The following is a 13,289-nucleotide window of genomic DNA, read 5'->3' on the forward strand; positions in this document are numbered from 1 at the left end:
TTTTTTTAATCAGTTTTTTTTTTTTTTTTATTGAGTCATATGAGATCTTTGTATATTTTGGATAAAGAAAGAAAGTGAAAGTGAAGTCGCTCAGTCGTGTCTGACTCTGCGACCCCATGGACTGTACCCACCAGGCTCCTCCATCCATGGAATTTTCTAGGCAAGAGTACTGGAATGGGTTGCCAGTTCCTTCTCCAGGGGATCTTCCCGACCCAGGGATTGAACCTGGGTCTGCCACATCTCAGGCAGACACTTTACTATCTGAGCCACCAGGGAATCCCATATATTTTGGAGATGTTAACCCCTAATTAGATATATCGGCTGCAAATATAATCTCCCATTTAGTAGGCTGCCTTTTTGTTTTGTTGATAGTTTCCTTCTCTATGAAAAGATTTCCAGTTTGATGTAGTCCCATTTATTTTTCTCTGTATGTTTATTCTTTAATTCTTCCAGGTCTTTGTTAATTGATTCTTGCATTTTCTCCATTTTACTATCATTATTCTGACCATTTATTTGTTTTTGATTTTGTTTCCCTTTCCTGAGGAGACATATTAAAAAAAAAATTACTGAGGCCATTGTCAAAAAATGTACTACCTATGTTCTCTTCTAGGATTTTTATGGTTGTAGTTTTACAAACTTTAAACAGTTTGATTTTTTTTTTTTTTGCATGTAGTTGTTCAGTTTTCCCAACATCATTTATTGAAGAGGTTGTCTTTTCCTTGTTGCATATTCTTACTGCCTTTGTCATAGATTAATTGCCCACATAAGTCTGAGTTTATTTCTGGGCTCTCTAGTCTGTTCTGTTGATTGATGCATCCATTTTTGTGTGGTATCATAATGCTTTGATTGCTGCAGCTTTTAAAAAATATTATTATCGGTTTGACTATGCTGGGTCTTAGTTGTGGCGTCTAAGGTCTTCGATCTTCATTGTGGCATGCAAATTCTTAGTTGTGGCATATTGGATCTAGTTTCCTGACCAGAGATCAAACCCAGGCCCCCTGCACTGGGAGCCTGGAGTCTTAACCACTGGACCACCAGGGAAGTCTCTACTGCAGCTTTGTAGGGTAGTTTAAAATCAGGTGCCATTTGTTGAAACCAACTCTACCAGGAGCAGTGCTCAGACTATAATCTCATCAGCCCTCATGGCTCACCTGTGAAAGGAACCCATGATGCTCAACTAGACCATAGGATAAGGTCAGGTGCTCCTCCTTCTCCTCCCCCAAGGCCACTTTGGGAGGCTGGACTGCTTCAGTTCCTGGCTGGGGGAGTCCTCCCCTCCATGGCAGAACCACCCTGTGGGCAGGATCCTCTATCATGGCTTTGCTGTGTGACCTCAGGAAGCTCACAGACCCTTTCTGGGCCTCAGTTTCATTACCTGCAGAGAGACTCAGGGGCCCCACCAAAATTTTAGATCTGAGAAAGATGGGATCTGCCCTTAGAGAACCTCACACGAGAATCTCTCTGCTTCTTAGAGTCACATCACATGTCAGAGACCCCTTAGCCCCACCCATTCCTCAAGCCACAGACCAGGAGGGTTCTCTCTGCCCCCAGTCTGTCCCGCTGGCCATATCCTCTTATCCCCAGGGCAAACTTTGGCCTGGAGACAGAGCCTGGAGCCCAGAGGAAACACAAAATTCCAGGGTTGCCTGGGGAGGGCCTGCGTCCTAGGAGGAGGCAGAGGGAGCATGTTTGCTGATGCAGGGCCTCCTGGGGGGAAGTCTGTAGACCCAGCATGCCCTCTACCCAGTGGCATCTGCCCACTGTCTCATGGCTGCCCCACCTCCCAATGAGGCCCCCATGCTCTTCTCTGCTGGACAACAGGGAACTGTTACCATGATGATTAGCAGTTTATTAACCATGAGGCTTCCCCAACCCCCACAGCTGGGGAAACTCCCTGAGTGGGTTTCGAGTCCCCTTTGTTTTTGCCACCGACTCAGAACTCTTCTCTGGAACAAGCCAAGTTCCCCTGCCCCTTCCAAGGAACAGGTTACATGAGAAGACACAAAGGATTCTGGACCAGCTCCGGGCGGGTGCAGTGTGCCTCGCCGGGGACAGGGAACAGAGCAACCAAGGTGCCCTGGAGCCCCTGCCAGGTGCCTGGTGTGTGCTGGGGTCATGGACGGGCAGAGTTCAGAGGCCAGCCCTGACCCCGGGGGAGTTCGCAGGAGATGAGGATGGAGAGACAAGGCCCAGCCCCACAGAGGAACATGTAGGTGAGACGAAGGGCCAAGGGGCCTGGAGTGGGGAGATGTTGCTTTTGGCTACCTTGGATGCCACAAGGAGGCTGCAGCCAGTGAGATGGGTCGGGTGGGTGGAAGGATTCATACCAAGGGAAGGAGGAGTGGGCATTTCACACCAGGGAAGCACTGAGCACAGATAAACGGGGAGAAACAACATGGGATGCTGCTGGAGCAAATGGCCTGGGTGTGACGCTGAGGCAGTCAGCTCCGTGGGGACGGGAGGGCGTCTGCTTTGCTTACCACTATGTGTGTCCCCAGCGCCAAGCATGGCGCCTACCACCCAGTGGGCTCCACAGTGAGGCTCGACCGAGTGAGCGCAGGCTGGAAAGGGAAGTTGATGACATGGAGCAGAAACGGAGGGAGAAGTCCTGGAGGGCCGAGTGCATCTTTCAGCCTTCCTTGGTAGGCAGAATGGACCAGGGACATTTTTGAGGTGGTTTCCTCACCGGGGATTAACCCATTTATTCCTCTTTGGTTCTCCCAGCTGTGAGACAAACTCCAAGGGACCTTCCAGATGAGTGTCCTGGAGTCTGGGCCTGTGATCAGGGTCTCAAAAGACCTTTGAGGTGCTCTGAGGACTCTGGGGCTCCAAGGTCTGTCGGGGGCGGTGCTGGGGAACCAGGAATGCTCCCTGGAGGAAGTGACAGGGAGGGGCTGCTGGAGAAGAGGTGCAAGGGAGGGGGTGTAGGGGAGGGGTGCTGCAGCTGGAGGAAGGGAATGGGTACAGGAGGGAAGCAGGCCAGGTGCAGGCCTGTTGGGAGAAGAGCATCAAGGGGGAATTGGATCTGAAGGGGAGGAAGCAGCAATGTGGACTGTCTTAACACCTCTGACCCAAGCTGGCCAGACACCTGCCTGTTCACCTATGGACCCTCCTGCCCTAACACTGCTGCCATGGGGAGTGCCTTGAGGATTAAACCAGCTGGAGGGCTCAGTGTCCCCCCAGCTTTAGCCTGAAGGGGTCAGACCGGCCTGATTCTGGTCTTCCACTTGACAGGTAAGGGGGGAGGGGTCCTGCCCCACCTCTGGCTCTACCACAGGCTGGGCCGGGACCATAGATGCAGCTGTCACACCTCCCAAAACTTAGCCCCAAGCCACAGAGCAGGGACCAGGTTGCTGGGGTGTGGAAGCTCTTCATCACCTTCAAATTGCACGTGACAACTGTCACTTGGCTGGCAAAGCTGTCTTGTGGGTTACTTGTGTCAGTTGAGGCTTCAGGAGGTGCGACGACTTGTCTCCTGCAGGATGTGTATGTAGCATTGTACACACTCGGCTCCGTTCTCTGGCAGCGGAAGCGAGGTTCATCCTGCCCCGCCCCTGGGGGCTGAGGTGCTCAGGTCTCCAAATTTATCTCCATCTTCCAATCCCAAGACGTGTCCCACTCCCCTGTCCTGAAAATCTGACCTGCTCACTGATGAATCAATTGTTCCTGATAGGTTATAGGTCTGCTTGATTCCTCAGGTCAGAAATCCAAGGGCAGTCCCTGCCCCAGGCTCTCCTTTCCCTCACCTTACTGAGTCAGCCACCCAGACATGACTTGAATCCATCTCTTTTTCACCATCCACATGGCCAGCCCTCCATTTGTCTCCTAGACCACGGTCCACATCCATCTCCCAGCTCCCAGCCTTGGCCTCCAAGTCCATCCTCACCAAAGCCCAGTCATCTTCCACAAACACAAATCTCAGCAAGGCTCTCCCCTCCCCAAATCCTTCAATGCTTCCTCATCACCTTCAGGATGGAGTCTAGATTCCCACCAACTTTTCAACTTTTGCCCCCAGCCCTGCCAGCCATGTCACTTTGTTCCAGTCACATCAATGTTCTTTCAGTTCCTTGAAAAAGGCCAGGCTCTCACTGACACTCCTCAAGCCTTTGGACAAGTCTGCCCTACCCCTGCTTCCTGTCTAGAACACTCTCTTGCTCCCCACACCCTACTTCCATTCATTCCTACGCTCCTTCAGATCACAGCTTAAACCTTCACTTCCTTCCTTCAGCCCCAACTTTTCTCTGTGTCCTCAAAGGTCACTGACTTCCCCATTATGCTGTCTTTTCATTGCATTGTTATACCTGGCTTATTCCTGTGAACTCCTTGAAAACAGGAACTCTTTTGTCTTTCAACTTGTACCTCCAGGACATAGCACCCAGCTGATATGCCATAAAATATGTTTATTGTATGGATGAAGGGTTGGTGGTTGGATGGACGGGTGAACAGATGAGTGATTGGATGACGGATGGATGGACAGATGGATGTGTGGCTGGGTAAACGGCTTCATGGATGGATGGATGGATGGACACTTACACAGTTCTGAAGTACAGCTTGGACTCAGCTTCTGGTCTATCCCAGCGGCTTCTTCACCCCAGAACAAGTGATTTTTGATCCAGTGTATGTGTCCCCTCAGCTCATGCGATACACCTGAATCCTCTGTTACGAATGAGGTGGAGGAAACCAAACAAGGCACTCTTTTGACTTTTTTTCCACCTAGTTCACAGCTTCCTTGTGGGTTGTGGCCATTTCTTGCTTCCTGCCAAACCTAAATTGCTTCAACTGTGGCTTTGATCTCATTCGTTCTTCATCCTAGAAGGGTCTTCCTCCCTCCACATGCTCCCACCTCTTGGCTTCTGACACTATCCCACCCCAGGGTCTCCTTCCCCTCTGCCGACGACATGATCCCTTTTGCCTGCTTCCATAAAACCTCTCCTTGACCCCAACTCCCCTCTCCCCTAGCCTCCAGCACTCCAGCATGCTTTCCTCCTATTTCCCCTTTTATTTTTCCCCTTTTACGAATATGACCAAACTTCTCCGATGTGTGGTCTACACCTCCCACTACCAATTTCCTCTCTGTCCACATGTGATTGAATTCTTAGAATGTGGCTTCTGGTACTGACACTCCAGGGATGTGACTCTCTCTGGGCAGCTCAGCCCCCACACCCTGAACTTCTCATCCTTTCCCAGAGGACAGTGTGGGGCAGTGGTTACCAGCAGATGCTCTGGGACCAGTGTCTACAGCCCTGGGCCCCAGTCTGTCATCTACCTGTTCCTGGTTATGTGACCCTGTGAACAAGACTAGGAACCTCACTGTCCTTGTCTGTAAAATGGGCATGTGGGTAAGATTCTGCCTCATGGTATTGCTGGGAAAATGAACTGAGATGATGAAGGTAAAGTTCTCAGTCTCCAGCTGGATGGATGAGTCCCCTTGTCATCACTGAGCACCCATTTCCCTTCTTGACATTCCTCCCTGTGGGATTCGGGACATGTTTTTCTCTTGCTTGAACTCTGTGTGGACTCCTCTCCTCAGTAATGGGCTTCCCAGGTGGCGCTATTGGTAAAGAACGCACCTGCCAGTACAGGAGACAGAAGAGACCTGGGTTCCATCCCTGCGGTGGGAAGATCCCCTGGAGGAGGGCATGGCAACCCACTCCAGTGTTCTTGCCTGGAGACTCCCACGGACCAAGGAGCCTGGCGGGCTAGAGTCCATGGGGCCCCAAAGAGTCGGACTTGGCTGAAGCGATTTAGAATGCAGGCACTCACACTCCTCAGTAATGTGTCTGAGCTCTCACCACGGGCGGGGCAGGGTTCTTAGCAGTTATGCTGATTAGTTTCCTTTGTCCTCACAACAGCCCTAGAAGGTAAGAACTATTTTTATCTACATTTTACGGATGAGGAAACTGGGGACCAACCGCAATGGTTGAGAAACTGGTCCAAGGACACAGAGCTAGCTCGTGGTACAAGTGTGCTTGGGACTCTGTCCTAGGATGTGTTTTCACCTCAAGCAACCCTTTCTCCTTCCAAGATGTCTCCACTCAGACCTTTGATCTCAGCACGGATGCTTCCGTAGCATGACAGACCAGACACACAGCCCAGGACCCCGCTGTCTCCTCTGGCGTTCTCCTGCCTGCACTGTCGGATACCTTAGCTCTCTGCCTTGCCGTCTAGCTGGTTCTGTGTGCGTCTGCCACCCACACTGGACTGGGGGCTCCAGAGAGGCAGAAAACTGTGCCCTCATGGTTCTCGCAGCCTCAGGAACCAGAAAGGCAGAACCGAGTTCCCTCTCAACCGACTTCCCTTTTTTTCTGTGTATGTTAGCCTCATTCCCTACCTCCCCGTATGTCTCACTGGTCTGAAACTTTGCCCTTGACTCATTCCTCGCCTCCAGCCCCCACATTGCATCAGGCACAGACTCCACTCGGCAATGTCTTCAGGCAGCTTTCAGTTTTCTCACTTCCTCCTCATTCCCACTGGCTCAACTCACATCCTTCACACCCAGACAGTATACCAACACTCCCAGTATATTTTCTCCTCTCTGGTCCTGCAGACACCACCCACCTCCCTGCCTGTGTCTGGTGGGTCTTTCTCAAGCGCTGCTCTGACTTCATACTGCCCACCCTCAAGAATCATCACTGATTGCCTGCTTCCTTCCACCTCCACTGGAAACTCTTCAGGCCAGTCTTTAAGCCCTGGCATCAGTCTGGTCCCTCCCTCCCTGGTCAGTCTCATCTCGAGTTTCCCCAGGGTTAAATTTCTACTCTGTGCCTGGGTTTGCAGCTCCTGTCCTCTCTTTTTCTGGATTTACCCACCTCCTATCCCCAAACCAAATTCTATCCATTTCTTATCTATATGTGTATTAGTCACTGCTGCTGCTGCTGCTGCTGCTAAGTCGCTTCAGTCGTGTCCAACTCTTTGTGACCCCATAGATGGCAGCCCACCAAGCTCCCTCGTCCCTGGGATTCTCCAGGCAAGAACACTGGAGTGGGTGGCCATTTCCTCCCCCAGGGGATCTTCCTGACTTATGCATCAAACCCAGTCTCCTGCATTGTAGGCAGATTCTTTACCATTTCTTATATATGGCATGCCATAAAAGATTAAGCAAGAAGGTTACTGTGGAGCTGAGGGGCTGGCAGTCAGATAACCCAGGTTTAAATTCAGGTCTGCCATCAGCAAGCTGGGGGACTTTCAATAAGTCACTCCTCTCTGAGCCTAGGTTTCACATCTTTAAAATGAAAATAATAATAGTAACTGCATTAGAAGGTTTGGATTTGCTTCAGCTGCCTTAGCACTATATCTGGCAAATAGTATGAGTTCCTGACTTTAAATATCATCTATATGCCACCGACTCCCAAATTCCTCCCGCCAACTCCAGACTTGTATTATCAGCTGCCTACTCAACATGTCAAACAGATGTCTCAAACCACCAAGTCTGAAGCTGCATTCCCCATTCCCATTCACCCCCATACCTGCTCCTCTCCTGTTCTTTGCCAACCCCTCCATCCTGTTACTCGGGCCAGAAACCTGGGTGCCATCTTCTACACCTCTTTCTCTCACCCTCTACTTCCCATCTGTCTGGTGATCGCCCAGCTCTGCCTTCAGAATCCAACCAGAGCCCAGCTTCTCTCTCCTGGATTCCTATACTGCCTTCTCCATCATCTCCCCACCTCTCTCCTCACCTCCTACAATCTACTGTCAGCACGGTTGTCAAAGGGAATGAGAGTGTCCTCTGATCAGAGCATCTCCGTGGCTTTCCATCTGACTCTGAGGAAAAACCAAGGACCCCACAGCAGCCAGAAGGTTCTGTGTGCTCTGCCTGCCTCCTGACCCTGTTAACTCCGGTATTTTCTTTCCCTGGATACTTGTGTGACTCATTCCTTCACCTCCTTCAAATTTTATTTAAATGTCACTTTTCAGTGAGGTCTGCCCTGTTTAAAATTGCAACCCACCCCACCTTTTCCTCTGCTCAATTTTTTCTTTTGCTTTTTGCTGTGTATTTAATACTTTCTGCCTTCCAACGCACTATATCCCATTGGCTTACTTATTCTGTCTGCTGCTGTTTGCCTGTCTCCCACTCATATCTCCCTACTCCCATCTCCACTGGAATGTAAGTTCCCAGGGACAAAGGCCTTTCAACAAAGCATATCCCCTGGCACATGGAGGGCCCACCATACATCCTGGTAGAATCCAATGAGAGGATGAATAATGGCTGGTATTGTTCCAGGAAGCACTTCTCATGGTGTCTCGCTCTTCCCTGTGATGAGCGAGGGGAATCTCACTCATGCCTGGAATCTCACTCACTTCATCTGGGCTCCCGCTCCAGCCCTGTAAATCAGTTCCTTTTATTCACTGCTAGAATCCAGCTCTCTCTCTCAAGGGAGCACTTATCCCAGTTTCCAAGTATTTTCACAGGCAGGTGTTTGGTCTCCTGAAGGCACTGGGATCATTCTAGTTTGGGCTGCCAGTCCAAGGCACTTAGCCCTCAAGAGCAATGACAGACCTTTCATTTGGATGTCAGAAGTCTGCAGCAGCCTGCTCTGAGCCTGGAAGCCTGCCTGGCAGGGTCCTTCTTATCCAATCTGACACTTGTGCTCCAAAGGTTTGTTCAGCACCAGGGTCAGCTCTCAGAGCCCAGCATCCTGGAAAGAGAACATGGCACCCTGTCTAAGGAGCCTGGTGAACCTGGCCTCTTTGAAAGGCTAGAGGTTTCCCCACATTCCTGACCAGTCTCAGCCACTGCAGACAAGCCAGCAGGGACAAGGTCAGCAGCACTGGGGTGTATGACACGTGGCATAGACCTACGTGGATTATGGCTCTCCCAGTGGGGGCAGAGGGTTCATAGCAGCTGTGGCCACATCTGAGCAGGACCCAGACCTGAGAAGTATGGGCCCCAGAGGAGGGGGCCCTGTTCCCTTTCTAGAGAGAAGCCAGCACTCTGCAGCACTCCAGGCCTGGCCAGATGGGTTGTGGCTTGTTCTGCCACACACAGGCTTTCCCCTCAACCCCACTTGTCTCAGCATCCCTCCTCCTTCCTGCCTTGTCTCCGTTCCTTCAACACTCCAGTCTCAATTTTTTTAAACTAAAACTGTCCACACTAACTCCAAAAATAATTTGGCATTTTTATTGGGATCATACTGAAAGTATAGATGTCCTTAGGGAGCTGGGCGTCTGTCCCACCCACTCCCCATCCACTCCCTGAAGCCTCTCTCAGCCTGTCTAACCTCTCCTCCTCCAGCCAGCCCCTCCTCATCCCTGCCCTCCCCATGGGCTGCAGCCTGGGGAGTGGGGTGACTGGCTCTCTTCACTGTCTGTGGTTGGCCTCATTAAAGATGTGCTTCCAGGGTAGATAAGGAAGAGCATGGGAATGAGGGCAGGAAAGGGACAGAAACCCAGAGAAGGTGTGACTCCTCCAGGGAGCTTCTTTTTGGCCCCAGAAAGGCTCTAAAGTGAGAGTTAGAAGTGAAAGTAGCCAAAGTGAGTGGGGCTCGGGGTGGGACACCAGCACAGTTAACCAGGTAAGAGTCAATATTTCTGCTTAGGGAAGCCCCATGCATCTCTCCTAATCCATTCCTCTATGGATTAGAGGACTCTGGATGGGGCACCCGCTAGTCCCATGCGTTTCTTCCTATTTTACTAATATGTGTGTGTCCCTAAATCATATATATCACTGTTTATGCATGCTTTTATGCTTCATATTAATACTGTCATATGGTATCTGTGCTTTCACATTTTGCAGTGTTGAACTTGAGAGTCATGTATGTGGACAGGTACCAATGTATTTCTTTGCTTTTACCATTGTATGCTATTCTGTACAATGACTATGCTACAATTGACAAAAAGAAGAGTAGGGTCTTTGAAGTTGGGCTGTCTGCCAGGTTGGTCAAGGTAAGTACCCTTAATCAGTCTGGGCCTCAGCACTACCATCTGGAAAATGGGACTTCTATGGACCTCCTCTTAGAGCTGGGACAGGGATTAAATGAGAAAATTCATTCAAAGACTCACAGTGGTGTGTGACAGGGATGGTGAACCTCCCACCGAGGAGGCCAGTGTCTTAGTCATCGGTGTCTTCAGCAATAAATAAACTCTTCCTCTTTCCCATGCTACCCACCCTACCTGGGAGCCCCACTGCTTCTAATCCTGACGCCCTGGAAAGGCGACCTGGGGGCTGCCTACTGGGCATCTCAGTGTTCATGCGCATGGAACTCCAACTCTGTCAGGCTAATGGTAGTCATGATGATGTATAAAACCAGGAAACAGGCTGCACAGGTACAGTGAGAGCCAGGGGTGGGGAGGAGAAGGGAAGACCCAGGCAAATGTCCAGGCAGGCAGAAGCCTCCACAATGAGACGCCTGAGATCCCAGGGCTGCTGGATTCCCCTGCTCACTCCTTGTGGGTCTGCGTGACAGTCAGAGCCTTGACCCAGTCCAAGCTTCCTGGGGGTCCTTGTTGGGCCTGAGGAGCAATTTATTGATGAGGATGTGGTGGAGGAGGTTCAGAGGGCTTTTGGGGTGATCACATCTTCATAAAAGGCCACTTTAAGTCTCTGACATCACTTGGAGACAATTAAATATTTTCGCCAGGAAAGGCCTTGAAATGTACCTCCCGCCCCCCACCCATGGATGGGTGGGCCTCCATAAATCAGAAGGGGCGTGGCACAGGCATCAGGTCAGAGAGTGCCAGTGGACACAGATGGCTGTGGGCCCTGGCTCCACCCCTCTTTCTCTCCTTCCAGGACCTGTGGTGGGTGGTGGTCACTGGAGCACAGACCAACACACACAAATGCCTGCTCTCATGGATCTTACAGAAATTAGCCAGGTCACGTGAGGGTTATAATGAGGATGGGGGAATCAACATCAAGGGAAATGAACTGGAGCCAGCAGGACGGTTGAAATGCTCCAGGAAAACAAAAACACCGAAACGAACTTGTCAGTCCCTAGAACTGTGCCAGATTTCTGTGCCAAGAGGCCAAGGTTACCCTGGTTGGACTTCTGGGTTTTGGAGCTATGTTAGAGACTGGTTAGTCTAGATCATCTGGCAAACAGCTGGTGCTCAATCATTTTAATATTCTTCTCCACATTTACTTCCTTGTCTGCTGCAAGGGATCACCAGCATATCTGAGTCGTTAGAACTCCTCAGCATCAGTGTATTTCAGAGGAGCTACAAAACGCTTCTTCTTTCCACGTCCACTCAGTAAGAATTCCAGATTAAATCCATTAGTAGCTGACAGGCTAAGGGTGGCCTTCATCTTGTCTGCAAGCAGAGCAAGGATAGAGGGGCAAGTTTGGTCTTGGAAAGCCTGTTTACCCCAGTTAAGGAAATGGTTCAAGTTTTCAATAGTATCATGCAGGTAACTGACAAGTCATTCCTGCTAAGTCCAAGTGATATATTTCTTCTTCCTGACTGCCGCATCAATCAGGAGAGGCTAGGTTATGCTGCAATGACAAATAGCGTCAAACTCTCATTGGTTTAAAACTGCAAAGTTCTGTTTCTTCCACATGGAGCTGCTGGGGCTCTTTCTGTGGCTGGAGGTTCTGAGTCACCCTCACTCTGGGAACCAGGGTAATGGACCAGTCAGTCATCATCTGGAATATTGCCAAGTTCTGGCTCCAGGAACTAAAAGTTCTCAAGGGTTTCTCACCAATAATTAAATGTTTGAATCTGGTTTGACAAACTTTACTCCCACTGCCAGCTCAGAATTGATTGTTTGGCACCTCACCAACCCCAAGGGAACAAGAAGAGTGGCCCTCTTGAGTGCTTAGGGGAAGCAAGCCAGAAATGCTCGGAGAAATTGATGTTGAAACTAACTTTCCTTTCTGTCCAAGTCTCAGATTCAGACATCTTGCTAGTCTGGTTCTAATTAGGATGCCAGTGTTTTGACCTTGCCAAGTTCAAAAGCAATTTAGAAGGAAAAAAGTTCCATCAACTTGAACAGCATCCATTAGCTTAGGGAAAAAATTATGCAAGTCATAAATTATTTTTATCTGCTTGCTGACACTGTATCATGTCTTTATCTTCCTTTACTGAAAACCAAGAAGACTGATATATATCTCTCTCTTATAATTCCACAGTCTTATTTGGGTAACCAATAACAAAACTGAGTAGAAAAAGGACGTTTCAAACTCTTTGATCGTGAATTCTACTTTACTAAAGTAGAACCAAAAGCCTGGAAAGATTAAGCAACTTTCCTAAAGTCACACAGCCAAAGATCACCATGTTACATTCCACTTCTGTATTGCTAAATAGCAAGATGCTCATTAGAAATAATTCTAGTTCTTTCCCCTGGGGACAAAAGATCCCTTGAAGGTAAGAGAGAGGCAGCTCTTCCCACAGGTGCCCTGCTCTGGAATCCTCCTAGGTTCAGAGGTACCAGCTCTTCCAGCCAATTTGGTAAGGTTGATGAGATCCTGCGTGTGTCTGGCAGCTGAAGTTTGCGGTCATTTGGGGAAAGGCATTCTGGCCCTAGATCTCTTCTTTAATCCCAGTACACAGGAGCAGCAGGGCATGTGTACACACACACTTCATGGCTCCCAGGCGCTTACTATTCAGCTTCACACTGGAAATTCCCAACCATTCATTTGTGTTTTTCTGCCTGGCCTCACCCTTTTGGGGAATGTACAGAGGACACAGGAGAGGCAAAGGGGAATAACAGCAAAGGGCAGAGGGTGAGAGGGCTGCCGGTAGCTGTCGCCCAAAGGACCCTGCACACCTAGGTGGGGTGGAGGCAGGCTGGCCTGGTGCGGAGGGCTCTAAAACTCTGGCTAGGTGCCAAATCCCCTAGTTTGGAAGGCGGGGAGGGAAAGAGAGGAGAGGAAGGCGGGAGGAAAGAGGCAACGGCTTGAAAGTGCAGACTCTCAGCTCTCCCATCCCTGAATTCAGCAGGACTGAAGTGGGGCTCGGGAGTCTCTACTTTTGACAATCTGTGGCTCACAATTTTAGAAACGGTGGTTAAGATTCAAGTCCTGGAGAAAGACTTCAGGTTCCAGTTCTGCTGCTTACAGTCTGTTTGACCTCAGGCAAGTCCTGTGGACTTTGAAAACCTTACTCTCATCATCTGCAAGTGGAAGCCCTGGTACATAAAGAATTTAGTGTATTGCCTGGCATGTGGTAAACATTAAATAAACAATGGCTATTTTAATAACAACAATAATATTACTATTATTATAATATGATATTATAAAAATATTATAACATAATAATATTCCTTGGAAGGGCTGATGCTGAAGCTCTAGTACTTTGGCCACCTGATGGGAAGAACCAACTCATTGGAAAAGACCCTGATGCTGGGAAAGACT

The sequence above is a fragment of the Bos indicus x Bos taurus genome, chromosome 18, assembly GCF_003369695.1.
Source record: "Bos indicus x Bos taurus breed Angus x Brahman F1 hybrid chromosome 18, Bos_hybrid_MaternalHap_v2.0, whole genome shotgun sequence".
NCBI classification, from domain to species: Eukaryota; Metazoa; Chordata; class Mammalia; order Artiodactyla; family Bovidae; genus Bos; species Bos indicus x Bos taurus.